This window comes from Osmia lignaria, chromosome 8, assembly GCF_051020975.1.
Source record: "Osmia lignaria lignaria isolate PbOS001 chromosome 8, iyOsmLign1, whole genome shotgun sequence".
In the NCBI taxonomy this organism is placed as follows: domain Eukaryota; kingdom Metazoa; phylum Arthropoda; class Insecta; order Hymenoptera; family Megachilidae; genus Osmia; species Osmia lignaria.
In genome coordinates this window covers 6,405,757-6,412,715 of record NC_135039.1, presented here as the reverse complement: position 1 = coordinate 6,412,715, position 6,959 = coordinate 6,405,757, and the positions used below count along the sequence as shown (strand labels likewise).

The 6,959-nt window shown below is 36.6% G+C and overlaps 1 protein-coding gene across 1 annotated transcript in view; it reads right to left on the bottom strand.

The window, feature by feature from the left end:
* Positions 1-6,959, bottom strand: part of LOC117610864 (cytochrome P450 6a2-like) — a 174,257-nt gene that overhangs the window by 58,202 nt on the left and 109,096 nt on the right. The window lies entirely within an intron of this gene.

The window sequence follows — 6,959 nt, the reverse complement described above, 5'->3', positions numbered from 1 at the left end:
GAGTATGAAAGTACTCCAAGCAAATAAACAGGCACCGAAGCATATAAATTTCGAAAAGTCGAAGCTGTTCAAGAAAAATCAAGGACACATTAATAAAAAACAATTCAAAACAAACAAACAAACAGCAATAAAATGTCACCATTGTGGCAGGAAAGGTCACGTAAAGAAGGATTGTTTTTATTATAAAAGAATGCTACAGCATCAAGCTGAGCAGAATAAAACTGCACAGACAGTGCAGGTGACGAACATACCGTCAACATCGCGAGATAACACCTCGAGTTTTGCGTTCATGGCTGGGGATTTCCAGCTGGAAGTAGACACAAGTAAAATTTTATTTTTACTGGACTCGGGTGCTTCGGACCATTTAATCAACCGAGAAGACTTGGCCGAAAATTTTGAAGTATTGGAAATGCCAATAAAGATTTCCGTGGCGAAGAACGGGACCTTTATAGCAGCGACAAAAAGGGGCTCGCTGAACATCACCACGAATATGGGCATCCCAGGTACCATCGACGAGGTCTATTACTGCCCAGATGTACCGTACAATTTATTGTCGGTACGACGTATTCAGCAGGCCGGTATGACGGTAACTTTTGACGAAGAAGGCGTAAAAATAAGCAAAAGTGGTAAGATCATCGTGTCAGGTAAGCCACTGAACAATTTAACTGGTGTTGAATTTAAAGTTTGTTCAAATACAGTAAATTCCATGGTAGTATTAAATGAAACCAGTAACAGAAATAATTACGAATTATGGCATCAACGATTAGGCCATATCGGGAAAAATAAATTCTTAGAGTTAAAGAATAAAGAAATGTTTGTAGACATGGGCCAATTAAAAAAGGTTAAAGTCCATGATAGATTATGCGAAGCTTGTATAAAGGGAAAACAAGCACGATTACCGTTCAGAAATGCAAAAGACAAAAGTCATGTAAAACGACCATTGTTTATAATACATTCAGATGTCTGTGGTCCAATCACTCCTTCGACAATTAATGACAAAAATTACTTTGTTCTATTTGTAGACGAATTCACTCACTATTGTGTTACGTACCTGATCACACATAAATCAGATGTATTTTCAGTCTTTCGAGATTATGTAGCAAAGAGTGAAGCCCATTTTAATTTAAAAATTGTCAATTTATATTGTGACAACGGGAGAGAGTATTTGTCAAACGAGATGAAGGGATATTGTGTAGAAAAAGGTATTAGTTACCACCTAACGGTTCCTCGAACTCCACAGTTAAATGGTGTATCGGAACGTATGGTAAGGACAATAACCGAAAGGGCTCGTGCAATGGTAGCCGGGGCCAATTTAAAAAAGGTTTTTTGGGGTGAAGCCGTCCTTACTGCTACGTATCTGATAAATTTAACCCCGACTAAGGCTTTAAAAGAGTCAAAAACACCATATGAGTTGTGGCATAATAAAAAGCCTCAATTAAAGTATTTAAAGATTTTTGGTTCGACTGTCTATATACACAATAAAACAAGACAAACTAAATTCGATGAAAAGTCTTGGAAAGGTATTCTAGTCGGATATGAATCGAATGGGTATAAAGTGTGGGACGTGGAAGGTAATAAATTTGCCATAGTTAGAGATGTGATTGTAGATGAGACTAATTTCTTGAAATCCAGGCCTGTAATAGTACAGCTTGAAGGGGTTAATACAGAAAACTCCCGTAATAATAAAACCGAGTTGATATCCAGATCTGTAAGGGTACAGTCTGAAACTGATTCACCTGACATGCAATCAAAATCAGTAGAGTCTCATAAATCTGATAAGAATAATAAATCAGATGCATTAGAATCCGAAACAGTTAAGGCAAATACAGAAACCGAATTAAGTCATAAACTTAATAAATCTGTAATTGAAACAGATATCCCAGGCCCTTCATCTAGCAATAAAAGACAATTATCGCCCGAAGTAAGAAGGAGTGATAGGATTAAGCATCGTCCACCTATTTCGTATAATGAGATTGATGAGAAAAATGATTATATAATGTGTGCTCAATCTCTTGTTTGCAAAATTCCTGCATCGTATCAGGAAATTAAAAATAGGAACGATAGAATTCAGTGGGAACAGGCAATTAAAGAAGAAATTAATTCTCTTATAATTAATAATACATGGAATTTAGTGCCAAGACCAGAAAATAAAAATATTGTAGACTGTAAATGGGTATTTACAATTAAAAACGATGAGTTTGGAAACCCATTAAGATATAAAGCTCGTCTTGTTGCGAGAGGTTTCACTGAACAATATTTAATTGATTATGATGAAACATTTGCACCGGTTGCAAGAATAGCAAGTTTCAGATTTTTGATGGCATTCGCGAATCAATATAATTTGTCAGTTCATCATATGGACGTGAAAACTGCTTTTCTGAACGGTATATTAAAAGAGGAAATTTATATGAAAGTTCCTGAAGGAATTGAAAATAAAGAAAACCAAGTTTGTAAATTAAATAAAGCCATTTACGGGTTAAAGCAAGCAGCAAGATGCTGGTTTGAAATATTTGAACAAACTCTTAAGAATAAAGGTTTTCAAAATTCATCTGTTGATAGATGTATTTATATTTTAGACAAAGGAAATATATTGAAAAATATATATGTGGTACTTTATGTAGATGACCTGGTGATCGCTACTGCTAATATTGAAGAAATGAATAACTTTAAAAATTATTTAATGAATAGTTTTAGCATGGTGGATCTAAAAGATATTAAACTTTTCCTTGGGATAAAAATCGAGAGAAGTAGAGATAAAATATCAATGGATCAAAGTGCATATATCCGAACAGTTTTAAACAAATTTAATATGTCAGAATGTAAACCTGTTAGCACACCTCTAGAAAATAAATTAGATTATGCAGCTTTGAACTCCGATAAGAAATATGACGCTCCTTGTCGAAATCTTATCGGATGTTTAATGTATCTAATGTTATGTACTCGACCAGATTTATGCACGGCAATTAACATTTTGAGCCGATATCTAAATAAAAACAATGAAGAACTTTGGAAATGTTTAAAACGAGTACTTAGATATCTGAAAGGATCGATTGATATTAAATTAATCTTTATTCGAGGTGGTTATGATAATGTTTTAACGGGTTATGTAGATTCTGATTGGGGTGGAAATGATAAAAATGACAGAAAAAGTACTACTGGTTTCTTATTCAAATTATTTGAACGTTGTACTATTTGCTGGAGTACAAAGAAACAAGCATCAGTAGCAGCTTCATCTACTGAAGCTGAATACATGGCACTTTTTGAAGCTGTCAGAGAGTCATTATGGTTAAAGTCATTGGCAAACAGTATAAAATTAAACATTTCAAATCCAGTTATTATCTATGAAGATAATAATGGCTGTATTAGCATAGCGAACAATCCAACTGATCACAAAAGGTCAAAACATATAGATATAAAGTATCATTTCTCAAGGGAACAGATTGAGAAAAAGGTAATAAAACTGAAATATATTCCCACAGATAGTCAGCTGGCAGATGCAATGACCAAACCACTACCTGGGGTGAAATTCCTGGAATTTAGAAAAGGAATAGGATTAGAATAATCTGATATTATTATTGTTTGTAAACATGTAAATATGTATATACATGTATTATATTTTAGTATAATGGTTTGATTAGGTTTTTCTGGGTTTTCCTAATCCTCAGCAACAAATGTTGGACCATATGTATTTGTCCCAGAAAAGCACATGGAAGATATATCGTCATTTTAGCACAGTCGATTAATTTTTGAGGAGGCGTGTTGGTTTTTCTCTTTTAAGAAGAGAAAGTTTTTCATTCTTTTACAAAAACCATCGACGTACGTATTAAGTTTCTTTTTCGAGGCACAAGTCAAGAGGGTGCAGCTGTGTCCCTTCTTGGCTTATTTAGACAACGAATAGGACCGATAGAGTCTATGGGTACGTGACGAATTCTTCGTCACTGACCTGTTTGTAGTCTGACTGTTTCTTTCGAGCTGTACGGACGTGTCCTTCCACGTGCTTAAATAAAGGTTTTATTTAAAGTATTTTCTTCTATTTTTATTTTTTGTTTCACCACCTATTTCCAATATAGATAAATTAATAAATAAAAAAAAAAAAGGAGAAAACAAAAAAAAATATTGAAATAAACAAAAGAAGAAAAAATATAGATAAAAAAAAAAGAAGGAAAAAAAACATACGTAAAAAATAAAAAAAAAATATAATAAAAAACATATATATATATATTAATAAATAATTATATTAACCAATAAACATGGATAACGAAGCCAACGTATCAGCCGAGGGCAACCGACCAATAAGCATAAGGGATGCAGCGGATATAGTGCCACCTTTCGATGGCCACAACATTTCCGTGTACCAATTCACGAAGAATTGCCTTAATGCAAGGGGCATGATTTCACCAAACGCCGAATACGGCCTAGTCCAATTAATTAAAAATAAATTATATGGACAAGCCTCGAGAGTAGTATTGAGCGGAGACTACAATACCATCGAACAGCTGATTACGGTGCTGAAATCACGTTTTGCTCCATTATACTCATCAATACAACTATGCGGAGACATGTCGAAATTGGCTCAGATGCCGAACGAAGCAGTCGTCGACTACAGTAGCCGAGTCTCCAGTATTTTGCTGCAAATTCAGAACTGCAACGAAATCGAAGTTCCTGAATATACGCAGCAGTATAATGCATCTGCAGAAGCCAATGCTGTCAAGGCATTTCTGACTGGGATGAAACCAGAAATCTTCAGTCGATTACGAAATTGCGAGTTCAACACCTTGGACGAAGCAATTAGTGCAGCTATTAAAGGCGAAGCAGAGTACAAAGAAAATATGATGAGGATGAAATTGACCGAGGGATATACCCAGGCCATTCAATGCAGCAACTGTTTTGGGTACGGCCACAGTACGAACACCTGCAGTAGCCGTTCATTCCAAAGGCAGCAGGTATCGTCGATCCAATGGCAGCCAAGATATTGCCAGCATTGCCAGCGCCCGGGACACACAATTCAAAATTGCTGGTTCAACAACAATAACAACAACAATTTCAATAACAACTATAATAATTACAACAATTATAATCAACAAAGAAGTCAATGGATACAACCAAACCGGGTTCCACAAAACCAAACCCCGGTGAACCAGCGGCAGAACACAGGTCAACGCCAAGGAACGGGACAACCACCGGCTTTTCAACATCCGGCAAACCAACCTTTGGCAAATCCGACCTTTCAACCCCCGGTAAACCAACCTCCTAGTAACTGGTACCAAGGCACCGCAAACTGGAGAAGGCAACCTCCAATATGCACTTATTGCCAAAATATTGGCCATACCATCGAACAATGCAGAAAGAAAGCGTATCAAGAGAAGATTAAAAACCAACCATAACAACCTACAACTCATGAACCACAGGTACGTAAAGAAACGAACCTGTGTTTAAAAGCGAATTACGCAGAAAAGCCACCAAGCATCAAACTCATAAGTGAAAACTTTCATCAAGGAGTAGCATCACTAATGATCGACACTGGATCAGATATAAACATTATTAAAAAACATATTATATCAAATAAAGCAATAATTAATACCAATATCATCTTTGAATTAAACGGAATAACTGAAGGCTATCTTTCAACCCTAGGATACATCGAAGTAAAAGCGCTGGATACAGAGTCCGTATTCCATGTTGTGGAGGATCTTCCGATAGCGCACGATGGAATACTAGGAACCGAATTCTTTAAAAATAGCGGAGCGAACATTGACTACGCCAAATCTATGCTCATAGTCAACAATTTCATAATACCATTCCAAGAGCCTTTAATCACAATACCATCAAGGACTAGAACAACAATTCCCATTAAAGTAGAAAATACAGAAGAAAAGACAGGCTTTATACCAAAAATCGAAATACATCCACAATTATACATGGGAAACGCCGTAGTGACAAACAGAACTGGCATAGCCTTCCTTCATGCAACAAATGTCTCCTCCGAAGACATCAAAATTCAAATGCCTACCTTACAATTGGAACCATACGAAGAAATAAAAATAGAAGAAGAAGAAGAAGCACCATCAGATTCTACTGAATGCATCACTACACTATTTACATCACTACGCCTGGAACATTTAAATAGAGAAGAAAAATCAAGCATAAGGAATTTAATTTCAAACAACGCTGACAGATTCTACTTAAACGAAGACGAACTTGGAGCAACAAACAAAATTTTCCATCGAATAATCACTGTAAAGTCGCGGAGTTCTCTCTCTCACTGAGTCCTCGGCGTACTTTATGAAATTTGATCTACGTTGTCAGGTAGATAGAGGTTCTCACTTACCTTCCGCTGGATGAATAGAACCTATCTATGGACGGAGCCTGTGGTGGTGTGTCGTCCAAGTGTTGGAGGGGTAGGGTAGATGTTCGAGTGAAGATCACGCACTTTCGATCACAATGAATGTTTATTCGTTACTGGTACAGTTCTTGATTCGCGCACGTTTACAATCGAGTCTTACAGAATCTTGCTCTGTCGAAGTACTGAGCTTCGTAGCAGAGTCGTGTAGATTCTAGAGTATCGAACTCTGAACGGTACTTCGCGGATTATATTCGCGGATTTTTTGGACTTGTACTTGAATTTCGAACTGTGCCTATGAGGACTTCTTACGAGAACTATTGGTAAAACTGACTGTGTACGGGCGGGCCCGGTCGCGTTATTTTATATTGATAAATGAGGTCGACATTTGATTTGGCAATTCGGGTGAACCACCTCATTCGGATCGTCAGCGTTCTCGCCGTACGACGACCCGGCTGAGTTGCTCACTCAGAATTTGCGGAACGATGAATTTGGATGGTGCAATGGAAGTTTAAAGAATTTGGTTGATGAAATAGGAGTTCCAAGAATGCGTCGTAGGACGTGACAATACATATGTTGTACTGATTTGAATTGTGAAATCGATTACAAAATTAAGGAA